Here is a 13,952-nt window from a genome sequence, read left to right as displayed (position 1 = left end):
AAGGTGAGCGGCTCCCCCCTCTCTCCCCTCCCAGCCGGGGGGGAAGGGGCGGGCATCAGCAGGCAGAGCGCAGCGATTGGCTACATCTTTGACGGGCGGATAGTACGGCCTGTGCGGAGCGAAGTTGAGTCTTCCCTCTGCGGGGCGGGCCGGGCGAGTGGGCGGGATTTCCCGGGTAACAGAGAAGCGGCCGCGGCGGTAGAGGCGGCGGAGACGGTTTCTCCATCTTCCCCCCCTCCCCTTCCCCCCTCGGAGTTTCCCTCCCTCCCTCCCTCCCTCCTTCCCAGTCTGGGCACTGGGGCCTGTGACCGCTCCGTTAGCAGAGGTGCAGCTGCCAGTCTGCTTTGGCGGGCCTGTGCCCCGCGCGGTTCTTGGGGCCTCCCTGCCCCGGAGGCTCACGCCGAGAGGGACACGCAGTGAACAGCGGCCGAAGCAGGTTTGCGGTGAGAGCATGCCGGGCCGGGGTCGGGGCGGGGAGCCTGGTGGCGGGTAACGCCAGAGCGAGGGTGTGTATTTGGGGGGGGGCTGACCTCCTCGGCTTCCCGTAGAGCAGGAGGGCGGGAGGCGTGTGGATGTGTGAGGGGGGTGGGGGGCGGAGCGGGGTAGCTCTCGGTGCGGGAGGGGGAGGAGAGCGTAGTCCCGGTGCGCGCGGAGGGGGCGGGCTCTCGCGCCGCCGCTCAGGGGCGGGGCCGGCGCGCGCGTGCGATTGTGGAGAAAGGGGCGGGGCTGGGCCCTGTGCTGAGTGCTCTTTGCCGCCGACCACCCCTTCAGTCCTCCCTGGTTGGGCGGGGCCTCGGCTGGGCGGCCTAGCACTGGCCTGCTGGAGTTGGGGGACGGGCTGGGGGTCTCCCGCCTGTGGCTTCGGGGCGCGGCAGGGAGGGGGCGTGAAATCGGCCTTCCTCCGCCTTCCTGGGATCCGGTTGGCTGGAGGGGCCGTACGGAGCAGCGATGCCACTCCCCCTGACCGTCCTCCCCCTTTCCCGGGTTTCCGCCTCCTTGGCAAGTGAGGCGGGGCTCGGGAAAGCCCGCTGTCCTGTCTGGCTGAGAGTCGCGGCGCCTAGATCTGCCCCGCCCTACGTCTCCATAGGGTGGGAGGAGCCCCCAGACTGCGAACTGTGGAGGTGTCAGGACTTTCTCTTGTGGCTCGGCCAAGCCTTTTGCCTGGGGCCCGAGAGTCAGGTGCCAGAGCTGTATGTCTCTGCTTTACATGGATGGCACTGTGCAGCCTGGAGAGTTGGAGCGTGGTCCACTTCACGGCCCTCTTAGTTGTAATTCTTGGGGCGAGGTGCTCAAGGTCCTTTCGTTGCAGTCTGCGGTCGAGGGCTGCTGGTGCTGAGACCGTGCTTCCGCAGCGGTGCTGGTTGGGGGGAGGGGCGGAGAGTCATCAGAGACTAGAAATGTGGCCGGGGACAACCTTTCCGGGAGTTCCCTTGATGTTGGGTTACTGAGGCTGTACGGGGCGGGGCTTCCTCTAAGCCAATGGGATGGTGGTTAGTTAGTTAAACTTGGCCGCTGTTTCTTTACCTTAGAACTTCAAACCCAGTTAGCCAAGGAAAGGCTGTGAAAGCTTCTCTTCACAAGACTGAGATTTAGAAAAGGAAGTGTTGGATTTGCATTTTACTAAATGATTTTTTGTAAAAAATGGTGATTAAAAAAACCCTGAGACTTTGAGTAAAACATTCCAGTTTTTGCAACTCCTGCATTTTTTGAATGCCCTAATTGTACAGGTGGTCTGCTACTTAATTTCACAAATAAGTAAGTTGCAGTTTAGGTAACTTTGGGTGTTCTTGAAAAGTGTGGTTTTATGTAACTATGTTAGAACATCTAGACCACTTTCTATTTATAAAGCATAATGTTCTTGCCCAATTTTATTAGAAAAGGGTGAATTTGAGGCTAGTGTACTGAGCCTTGTGATTGTGACTTATGTACTGTTGCCCTGAAGTCTGTGTTTGCAAATTGCCTTAGGACATTTCAAGGTTAATGAACCACTTTAATTGAGAATTTTGCTCAGAGTTGAGACGTTCTCTTTTTTTAAATTTATTTAATAGTGATGTCACTCAGTCGTGTCCGACTCTTGGTGACCCCATGGACTGTAGCCTGCCAGGATCCTCTGTCCATGGGATTTTGCAGGCAAGAATACTGGAGTGGGTTGCTATTTCCTTCTCCAGGAGATCGTCCCAACCCAGGGATTGAACCCAGATCTCCCGCATTGTAGGCAGACGCTTTACCATCTGAGCCACCAGGGAAGTTTAATTGGAGGCTAATTACTGTACAATATTGTAGTGGGTTTTGCCATACATTGACATGAACCAGCCATGGGTATGCATGTGTCCCCCATCCTGAACCCCCCCCCCCACCTCCCTCCCCATCCCATCTCTCCCGGTTGTCCCAGTGAACCTGCCCTGAGTGCCCAAGACATTCTCTTAAGAGATATTACTTGTGTTTTCGATATTTTTCATCAGAAAATAAACGTGGAACGAATATGTTTATTTATTCTTTAATATCTTATCAAGCCCTCTGGCTAATTAGCTGAACTGAAGTTCAATTCTGGATTTGTGCTTTGCTCATTTGGGACTGAGAGCTTGGTGTCCTGTGCTATACTGACATGAAGAGATTAAGTCCCACCTTCTTCGTAAGTCCCACCTTCTTCGCTAAAGAAGTAGCAGTGGCAACAGTAACTTTAATTTGGTTGAAGTAGCAGTGGCAACAGTAACTTTAATTTGGTTAGTGGTGACTGTAGTAGAACTGGTGTGGAGACAGGAAACCTGGGTATTTTTCCCTGTTTCTATGAACTGATAAAGTTGGTGAAAACAGCGGAGAATTTCCATTGAGGAAAGTTTGGTCAACACATAATTCCCACTATTTGTAATGCTGTGTGCTGGGAAACATAGAAGACCTAATTCATGCCCTTGAAGACTGTGTGGTCTTTTGGTGAGCCAGGGTCAGAAGTCTCACGTAGACTTTAAGAATTCAAGTAAGAGCCTAAATAATGCTGTATTAAGAAAGTTAATATCAAATATCAGTATCATATACTGTAGTTTTGTCAAAGACCCTAGATAGATTTGCATTTCGTAATCAAGGTTTCACTTAAAGAGTAAAAAAAAAAATAAGCTTTTTTTTTTTTAGGAAGGGGATATGTAGTAATTTTATAAGATTTCTGGCAAAACATAGTCCTGTTTACATCTTAAGTGCAAACAGACAAGATGCTGAAGAGCTTTGCCAGGCAGATGTTAATGGCTGTGAATTTTAGTTGGAATTAAAAGATTGTATCCATGGCATTCAGTAATCTAGTGCAGTGCCTTCAAAGGCTTTCTTACTCTTCTGGATAACTCTGTCAATCAAGAGTTTGTTAAGCTTTATTTTCGGTAGAGTCTTATAAAGATGATGTTAAATGCGTTTTCAAACTACACTCTCTCTTCTTGAGTAATAGTAAGAACTTAACTTACTGAGCCCTTTACTATGCCTCAGGCACTGACTTAAGTATTATACATTTATTAATGTTTAATGCTCACTACAGTACTGTGTAGTAGGTACTATGGAATCTGTTTTAAAGATGAGGAAAAAGTGGGACAGAGAAGTTAAGACATATGGTAAATGGCTAATCCAGAATCTGAACCCAGGCATTCTGGTTATAGCATTCAGGCTCTTAATGCTACACTCCAGCTGCCTCTGGTCTAAGGATAGTAAATGGACAAGGAGCAGTGTGGTGTTTGTTTTATTTTTCCTAGTTGAAGTAAAACATAAAATTTACTATTTTATCTATTTTTAAATGTGTGATCCAGTGACATTAAGTGCATACACATTGTTGTGCAATCATCACCTCCATCCACATTTTATCTATCCATATGATAGATGTTTGGTTGTTTCCACTTGTCTAAGTGGAATAGTGTCTATTCCACTTCTTGTCTATGCTGCTGTGAACATGAATGGATAAATACCTCTTCAAGTACCTACTTCATATTCTTCTAGGTATATACTCGGAAGTGGAATTGTTAAGTCATATGATAATTTTATGTTTAATTTTTGGAAGAAGCAGCAATGTGCTTTTGAAGGCACGTTTGAGGGGGAGGATTGAGCTTCAGATTCTAAAGGTAAAATGAGTCAACACACATTGTTGACCACCTTTTTTAAGTTGAGGAATAGTTGATGTACAGTATTGTATAAATTTCAGATGTACAACACAACGATTCACAATTTTTTTAAGGTTATTGAGCATCTTAAATAGCTCTGGATTGACACGAAGAGTCTTTGTCCCTGAAAAGTTCATATTCTTAGAAGGAAAGGTAGATATACATATACTGTGATTTTTACTACATGCCAGTATAGGTTGAATGTGTAAGAGTCAAGTACAGAGAGCTGTAAGGAATTCAGCGGAGAGCCCAGCTTTTGGTAGGAAGAGGAAGAAGGGACACTGAATAAGAAACAGGAGGGAGGAGTCTGAAATCAGAGCCAGTTTAAGGGAGTCGTTAGACATCTCTCAAAATACCCCAGAGAATGCTTTGGAGTGTTAGAAAGAGTGGCATTGTATTGAAAATGGCACATGGATTGTCTGTCTTCCAGAGTTTGTGAATCCTTTTCTCTTCAGTTGACAGATATGATTGCTTCCCCTGCTTAGGAAGGTAGTTAAGACGCCTAGGGAAGAAATTATGAACTTGAGGTAACTACTTGTTACTCTGTTAAGCTCAAGATATTTTATTAATATGGTCAACTGTTATTTCCTAATACTTCTTTTCCTCCACCTACCTTCCTGTTTCTGTTACTTTAATAAAGTGAGTAGTCAAAGCAATATCTTAGGATTTTAATATTTTTCTTGTTACAGTTTAAATAATTAATTCCTGGTATTTGTTTTTTGTTGAGATTAAGGTCAAATAATGAGATGCATCCAGCAGCATACTTGGGTAGTCTGAGTCAGGATTCTGCCATTATTACATTATATTCTTTCTAAATATTTCAAGGAGTTTTGTTTTTCTGGCGAGACATCTTTTTAAATTTGAATTTCAATTGTCTTTATACAGTTATCTGTCCAATTGTCTTTTAACAGCCCATTAAAAACCTTTGACTTCTCTTCAGTTATGTAATTTTCTTTTGGGGTCTCTTTCTTCAAAAGGCAAGCCCTTGTCCCTCCAAGTCCCAAAAGACATGCCCAGTGGGATTTGTTGTCAGATATAACCAAATGCAGATTTTTTTTGTCCTTGTGTATTTGCAGGACAGCAACCTGATACTGATTTTCCTCAAGGAGAGCTGCACCAGCAGCTCACAGTTCATCTAGATGGGGACTTTATTTTCTCCATAGCCTCACTGTCTAGGACAGTCCTGGCATACAATAGGTCATAGATAAGTAGTTTACAAACTGAACTCTAATGACATTTTATAGTTTGATATCTAGAGGACATCCTGGAGTGTGAAGTCAAGTGGGCCTTAGGAAGCACTACTATGAACAAAGCTAGAGGAGGTGATGGAGTTCCAGCTGAGCTATTTCAAATCCTAAAAATGATGCTGGTAAAGTGAGATGGTTGCATAGCATCACTGACTCGATGGACATGAGTTTGAGTAAGCTTTGGGAGTTGGTGATGGACAGGGAAGCCTGGCATACTGCAGTCCGTAGGGTCACAAAGATTTGGACACAGCTGAGCAACTGAACTGAACTGAAAGTGCTGCAATCAATATGTCAATAAATTTAGAAAACTCAGCAATGGCCACAGGGCTGGGAAAGGTCAGTTTTCATTCCAGTCCCAAAGAATGTTCAAACTACCACACAGTTGCACACATTTTACATGCTAGCAAGGTAATGCTCAAAATACTTCAAGTTAGACTTCAACTGTACATGAGCCAAGAAGTTCCAGGTGTACAGGCTGGGTTTAGAAAAGCCAGAGGAGCTGGAGATCAAATTGCCAACATCTGTTGGATCATAGAGAAAGCTAGGGAATTCCAAACAAACATCTACTGCTTCATTGACTATGCTAAAGCCTTTGACTGGATCACAACAAATTCTTTAAAAGATGGGAATACCAGACCATCTTACCTTCCTCCTGAGAAACTTGCATTCAGGTCAAGAAGCAACGGTTAGAACCAGACATGGAACAATGAACTGGTTCAGAATTTTCAAAGGAGTACATCGAGGTTGTGTATTATCACCCTGCTTATTTAACATATATGCAGAGTACATCATGCAAAATACCAGGCTGGATGAAGCACAATCTGGAATCAAGATTGCTGGGAGAAATATCAATAACCTCAGGTATGCAGAAGACACCACCCTTATGGCAGAAAGCAAAGAGAAACTAAAGAGCCTCTTGATGAAGGTGAAAGAGGAGAGTCAAAAAGCTGACTTAAAACTCAGCATTCAAAAAATTAAGATCGTGGCATCTGGTCCCATCACTTCATGGCAAATGAGTGAAAGTGAAAGTTGCTCAGTCGTGTCCAACTGTTTGTGGCCCCATGGACTATATAGTCCACAGAATTCTCTAGGCCAGAATACTGGAGTGGGTAGCCTTTCCCTTCTCCAGGGGATCTTCCCAACCCAGGGATTGAACCTAGGTCTCCTGCATTGCAGGCAGATTCTTTACCAACCAAGCTATCAGGGAAGCCCTCATGGCAAATAGATGGGGGGAAAAATGGAAACAGTGGCAGATTTATTTTCTTGGGCTCCAAAATCACTATGGATGGTGACTGCAGCCATGCAATTAAAAGACACTTGCTCCTTGGAAGAAAAGCTCTGACAAACCTAGACAGTGTATTAAAAGCAGTGACATCACTTTGCCGACAAAGGTCCATCTAGTCAAAGCTATGGTTTTTCCAGTAGTCATGTACAGATGTGAGAGCTGGACCATAAAGAAGGCTGAGCACCAAAGGATTGATGCTTTCGAATTGTGGTGCTAGAGAAGACTGAGAGTCCCTTAGGCTGCAAGGAGATCAAACCAGTCAATCCTAAAGGAAATCGACCCTGAATGTTCATTGAAAGAACTGAAGCTGAAGCTTCAATGTTTGGCCACCTGATACGAAGTGCCGAGTCATTGGAAAAAACCCTGATGCTGGGAAAGATAGAGGGCAAGAGAAGAAGGGGGTGACAGAGGATGAGATGGTTGGATGGCATCACTGACTTAACGGACGTGAGTTTGAGCAGACTCTGGGAGATAGTGGAGGACAGGAAAGCCTAGCGTGCTGTAGTCCATTGGATTGCAAAGAGTCAGACACGGCTTAGCGACTAAACAGCTAGAGGATACCTCTGTTTAGTTGGCAGTTGGCTTCAAAATTAGTTAGGCTTTTATTGGTAGGAATTTCTAACTGATCCATCTCCTTTTTGCTCCTCCCCTTTTGCTTTTGTTTTCCTCACCCACTCTTCTGTGTGAGTGCCTGCATGTTAGTTGTATTTACCAGCATCATGGTGGTGAATGTTTCCTCAGTCCTGCTGATATCCACCAGGGCTAGGCTTGCTGACTCGCAGGCTGTTGAAGGATATACAGAGACACAATCCCTTATTTGCAGCTCTGAAATACAAGTATTTTTGTTTGTTTGTTTTGGTAAGTTTGGTTCCATAAGGAATTCAGAGGCACAACCTGATCTAAGCTGTCCCACTTGTTGCAGAAATGTGAATGTGCTTGATTATGGAGAGCTACACTATGCACCATATGCCTTTCCAAAATCTAACCAATACTGATAACTCAAATTTCTATCACTGGAAACCTCTCCTCTCTACTGTAGAGGAACAAATCTAGTTGCCCATTTCATACTTCCTCTTGGATGGCTAATAGGCATCTTTGACTTCTTTCTTATTCACAGCAAATAAATATTGTTTGCTCTATATTCAAAAAACTATCCAGAATTTGACCACTTAATTCCACCCCCTACCCCCAGCTACAGCAGTGAATGTCACTAACATCTCCGTTTCTAGCTTGGATTATTTCAGTAGCACCTTAACTGTTCTCTCTGTTTTGTTATTGCCACTCTTCAATCTGTTGTTAACATAGCAACCCAAGTGATTCTCTGCTTAAAACCCTCCAGTGGCTTCCCATTTCAGTCTGAGTCTTTATTATGACCTATGAGAACAAACGTGTACTCTCTACCTATTACCCCCAACTCCATTACCTTTCTGACTTCATTTCCTACTAGTCTGTCTGTCTTCCATTCTGCTCCAACTACATGGCTTTTCCCCTTTTCTTGGAAAACGCCAAGCACGTATATGTACGTCAGAGTCTGCATTTGCTGTCCCCTCTGCCTGTAATGCCGCTTCTACTGATCCCCACATGGCCAGCCCCTTCATTTACTTAAGTTACTTATTAGTGAGATATTCTTTGGTCATTATTACTTAGTTTCAAAAATTCTCCTCTGCTTTTTCTTCTTAGCATGTGTCACTGTCTAATAATTTGAACACTGTTTATTATCTTGTTTATTTCTCCCACTAAAATGTAAACTTCTGGGACTTACTTCCCTGGTGGTCCAGTGCAGAGGGTCTGGGTTTGATCCCTTGTCAGGTAACTGGATCGCACATGCCGCAGTGGAAAGTTCGCGTGCCACAACTAAGAATCCTGCCTGCTGCAAGTAAGACCTGACAAGTAAATAAATTAAGGCAGGCAAGTAAATAAATAAATACATTTTTTTAAACATGTAAACTTCCTGAGGAAGGAAGAGTTTGTTTTATTTTATTTACATCTATATCCCTGGCTCCCAGAACAATGCCCTGCACATAGTATGTGCTTACTAAATATTAGAAGATGCATACATGCGTGAATGAATGATTTGGTTTCCATCACAGCAAGACACTGCCCTAAGCACGGTGGAGGATACAAAGATGTTTAAAGGTTTGTGTGCCCATGTCTGTGTGGAGGCAGAAATATAGCTAATAGAATAGAGGGAATATGAGGTGAATGGCACATCTGTCATCCACAGAACCACCTTGAGTTCTGTTCTTTATAATACTTTCTTTAAAGCTGCAACTAACATAACTTCTGTTATACTTAGCCTGTTGTTTTATACTTGCCAGTTAATTTATAGAAACCTTGTCACACGCAGTAAATGTTAATGTCCTTGAGAAGAGGGATACATGATGATTTCCTTTTTTTAAATTCCTCTACTGTTAATATTTAATTTTTTAAACTTTTCATTTTGAAATAATTTTAGGCTTAAAAAACTTGCGAAAATTATACGAAGAATTGCCATATAACCTTCACCCAGATCTCCCAAATGCATCTTACATAAAACTACAATACAGTGATCAAATCAAAAAGTGAATATTGATACAGTTGTTAGTATCTTTTGAATTGAACTAAATAGTTTCTTGTCCATTTTTTGTCTATAACATCAGTGTCGGTTAGACCCAATTTTAGTTTTTGAGTTTCTTTTTTGAGCAGTATTAACTACCTGTAAAGATTTATATTTCATGACTTTATTCTTTATTAGAGGTCTTCAAAAGAATGGAAATTTTCTTTTTAATGGAATAAACTGGTTCTAGCTTTTACCGTTTATACATCTGACCTACATTGTAGGATCTTGATGATATTAGTTATCCTATATCTGGAAGCATTTTGGTCTTCATCATCTTAAGAATTACTTTATTATTACTGATCAATTATTCCCAACTATGCTAAAAAAAAAAACCCTAAAATAATAAGTGGAATAATGATGAATTGCCTAGAAGGATGTGTTGTGTGCATGCGTACCTACTCAGTTGTGTCCAACTCTTTGCGACCCCATGTACTTCAGCCCACCACACTCCTCTGTCCATGGGATTTCTCAGGCAAGAGTACTAGAGTGGGTTGCCACTTCCTACTCCAGGGGATCTTCTCTGACCCAGAGATCGAATCTGTATTTCTTTTGTCTCCTGCACTGCAGGTGGATTCTTTAGCACTATACCACCTAGGAAGCCCTAGAAGGATGATGCAGTAGTAAATTTTTAAGTCATCATTACTTCAGTTTTCTTACTGCTTTGCCCAAAGCATTACAGCATCTTTCAAAAAAGTATAAAAGAAGTTGGGGGATGCCATCTGAAACATTGTGTAAGATGTTACCAATTGAGTTATCTGAGTGAAGAGTAGATGACAGTTGTTTATGCTACTATTTTTACAGTTTTTTATAAGCTTTCATTCAACATATTTCATAACCTGTAGTCTTTTATTTTCCTCCAATAATGGCAAAGAGAGGAAAACTAACAGAGGAAGACGTTTCACAGTTATCAGAGGAACTAACAGATGAAAGTAATGGGCATCCCTGGTGTCTCGGTGGTAAAGAATCCGCCTGCCAATTCAGGAGATGTGGGTTCAATCCCTGGGTTGGGAAGATCCCCTGGAAAAGGAAATGGCAACTCCAGTATTCTTGCCTGGAAAATTCCGTGGACAGAGGAGCCTGGCGGGCCACAGTCCATGGGGTCCCCAAAGAGTTGAACATGACTCAGTGAGTAAACAATGACAATGCAGCAGATAGCAACACTCTTGGCTGTGATGGTGATGGTAGAATTGATTGTATAAGCCAAGCTGATGACTTTGAGGCTTTAGATGATAATATCCTAGATGAATTTTCTCAAACTGAAGAATTTATGAGTGGACAGTATATTTCTGAGGGTAGGGTGCAGGCTAGAATATGATGTCCTCATCCAAGAATCATTCAACTAGAAGGACTTAGGAATGCAGTATTTTCAACAAGAGTATAAACCATTCCAATTTGCTACAAGGATGTATAATGGTATTCTTCTACCAAAACTTACTTGACACAGTTTGTAAATGGACAGATGCCCAAAGTGGTGTATGATGATGTGAGGGCAAAAGCCAATAAAAACCCCAAAGTAACAATAAGCTAGAACTTTACTTGAGATAAGTCTGTGCATGACAGTTGGTGACTAGTCAGTTGCATTTTAAAGGATATTGCTTATTTTGGTTATATACATCTTCAAAATCAGGGAGATGTGGAATAAAAATTTGGATTTGCGGCTTAAATTCTTACTAAAATTTCTAATAAAGGTGTTTCTAGCTCAAATGTTTAATGATAAGTTTTTCTGGCATACTGGGGTTAAAGGTGAATCACATGTTGTAAAGAAAGCAGTGTTACCATCTGCACATACAAGATGATTGTCCTGAATCACCTTTTTAAAAATTGTTGTCACACTGTAGTATGACATAACTTCACCAAAGCTCAGAAAAGGTATATATCAAATGGGATTGTCATTATATTAATCCAGGTTTCTCAGCCTTGGCCCTGTTAATATTTTGGACTGAATCATTCTGTCTTGGGGAACTCCCCTGTACACTGCAGTATGTGTGATAACATCCCTGGTCTCCATTCAAGAGATGCCAGTAGCACCCCTCTTCTGGAATTGTGACAACCAAAAATGTCTTCTAACATTGCCAAATGCACTCTGGCAGGGGGCGGGGGGGGGGGGGCGCAAAATCTCCCCAGATTGGGTGACTGCCTCTTTGGAAGAATGTAAAACTACTTTTCAGGGGAGGCTTGGATATCATATCTTGCGGTATTTTGAGGAAAATGGATTGTTAATTTTGTTGAGCAATTATTCTAAGTAATATGGGAAATCTAAATGGACTGACTTCTTCATTCTGGAAACATTTTTTTTCACTTTCTAGCAGATTTAAATCCAGAAGTGGATTTTCGGACAGATTTTGAAGTAGACTGTGACAGGAATTTTACTGGGTTGAAGTAATTATAGTCACTTGTGTTTTGACAAAAATTTCTTTGCTTTTGAAGAGAAGCTTTCCATTTTTTCAAGAGTATTCACTGAAATAAAACTGACCAGGACACATTTTATGTGATTTCACATGATGTAGTAAAAGAGAATAATTTCAGATTTTTCTATTACTATATAAATAAAAGATCTTTAAAGTGTTCCTAATTCAAGATAATATCAACACAAAAGCAAGAGGCGCTAAAGGGTCAGCCATAAGTTAAATGCATTTCAAAAAGAAAGTTGTGTGTTAAAACCCTCTATAATAAGGTGGTATGTTCCATGCACACTATTACTTTGAGCTTATCTTGACTGAAAAAATTCTATTGTTTCCATTTAAGCCAATGTGTGAAATTTAATCTAAACGAAAAGATTCTTTAAAGTTGGATTTTTCCATTTGGATTTTAGTAATTATGGAAAAATGTCTGGATTTCTCGGAGGCCAACACTTTATTGTGATTAAAGACATTTAGTTTGGAAAACTGGAAAATTAGTCTTTATTTTTCTTGTTCTGAATGGGTTAGCTTTTACCCTGCCCTTCTGTTAAAACATTTGTCTGACATGTGTCCCATTTGCTCCTCCGTTGTTCTGTCCTACTCCAGAAGACTCCCCTGCAGTGTCAGAATTATGCTGCTCTACTTCCTTTATTTGGGAATTATGATTACTTTGCCTGATGATTTGGAGCTATTGCCACTTTTTATTATAACAAATGACCTGGTGACTTTTCAGTGTTCTGTGCTATTGTTTGTTCACATTAGGCTTTCTTTACTAGTTTCTATTCCTCAGAGTGCTTTTTTTTTTTTTTTGCTTTTAAAATTCTGCCTTCTTAGATTAGAGTTTTGATAACAGGGTAACCTCCAAATCTGAAACAGTTGGAGACCATAGTTGCAGATGAAAATCATGTCAACTGAATCGGGACTTGAAAGTAGTTTTCTAACTTATGCAGCTTCATCATCTGGCATTCAAATACTTTATGGTTTCGAATTATACTGTACCTCTCTGTAAGGAGGATCCTCTGGTCTGTCCAGTATTTCTACTCCAGATATATCATGTATTCCAAGGAGAAAGAGTATCTACCCTTTTGCTCCTTTAACCAGCTATGTGACCTTGAATAAGTCACTTGATTTCTTTGATTATCAGTTTCCTTCCAGATAGAAGGCTTCTGAGTGTGCTCAGTTGACAGGAGTGTTGTGAGGAGCTGGTAGCAATCAGATACGCAGGACTTGGCTGTTGTGGAGCAGGGAACGTCCTTTTCAGTGATGCGGCCCCCACCCTAAGCACAGGGCTTGGCACTCGGAAACTATTTGTAGGATGGATAAATTGACAAAAATTTTATATAGCTATTTACTGCCTATAAGTCCAAGTCACTATAATATTTTAATTCATCCTGTATACTCCCATACCCCAATTCATCCCTAATTTTCAAAATGTAACTAAGTATTACCTTCTCCGTACAGGATCTTTCTCAGTATACACACTTCTACTCCCTTCCCAGTTGATAGTGCTTATTTGTATCACTTGTGAACTAGTTTGTATTTTAGCTTTTCCTCCCACGATTTGATATAATTTTATAGTTGACACCCACATACACTTACTACCTGGATTTTATCATTTCTGTTTTTACAGTACTTGTTTTATTATATATCCATCTTTCCATTCCATCATCTATTAATCCAAACTAATTTCTTGGTGATATTCTAAGTACATTTCAGACATTAGAACACTCTTGGGGGGCCCTCGGCAGTGAAAGTGCAGAGTCCTAATCACTGGACCTCCAGGGAATTGCCTATACTTTCATCTAAGTGTTTGAGCATGCATCTCCTTATCTAGAGTTCAATACTTGTTTCTAGAATTTACACACAATGAAATGCAGAAATCTTAAAAGAGTACACTGTGTATGTGTTGAGAGCACACTGTATATATTCTGTAGCTCATTTTTTTCACTATTCTGCCTTTCCCTGTAGATGAACCCTAATCCTTCTAATTACTACATAGTTTTCTAATATGGATGGATCCAGTTTACTTAGCTATTGATAGACATTTAAAATTTTCATACTTTGCTGCAGTAAATATACTTGGCAGATGAATAGGATAGAGACCTAGAAGTGGAATTGCTAGGTGGTTAAAGGGTATGCACATTTTCAATTTGTTTTAAAAATTTAATAAAAGCCTGGAAGTTGCCAACCAAATAGTCTTTACCAATTACCACCAGTAGTGTCTCCTTGTACTCTCACCTACACTGAATATCATCATTCTCTTTTTAATTTTTGCTAGTCGGACACGACTGA

At 41.5% G+C, this 13,952-nt stretch overlaps 1 protein-coding gene across 16 annotated transcripts in view; it reads left to right on the top strand.

The window, feature by feature from the left end:
• The window catches only part of SIN3A (SIN3 transcription regulator family member A), a 64,339-nt gene that overhangs the window by 4,317 nt on the left and 46,070 nt on the right, over positions 1-13,952 (top strand). For 5 of the 16 annotated variants that reach the window (XM_081550406.1, XM_081550398.1, XM_081550415.1 and 2 more), the window contains exon 1: positions 164-443. The exons of 6 other annotated variants lie outside the window; for them this stretch is intronic. The gene's annotated coding sequence lies outside the window, so the exon portion shown is untranslated. Of the gene's footprint in view, positions 1-163; positions 444-1,103; positions 1,180-13,952 lie in introns of those variants that run through there. 5 more of the 16 variants (XM_081550407.1, XM_081550416.1, XM_081550400.1 and 2 more) reach the window with 2 other exon arrangements.

The sequence above is a fragment of the Giraffa tippelskirchi genome, chromosome 12 (assembly GCF_054371585.1).
Source record: "Giraffa tippelskirchi isolate mGirTip1 chromosome 12, T2T-mGirTip1v1.2.pri, whole genome shotgun sequence".
NCBI classification, from domain to species: Eukaryota; Metazoa; Chordata; class Mammalia; order Artiodactyla; family Giraffidae; genus Giraffa; species Giraffa tippelskirchi.
Note: the sequence above shows the minus strand (reverse complement) of the source record. Positions and strands in the feature narration are given on the sequence as shown.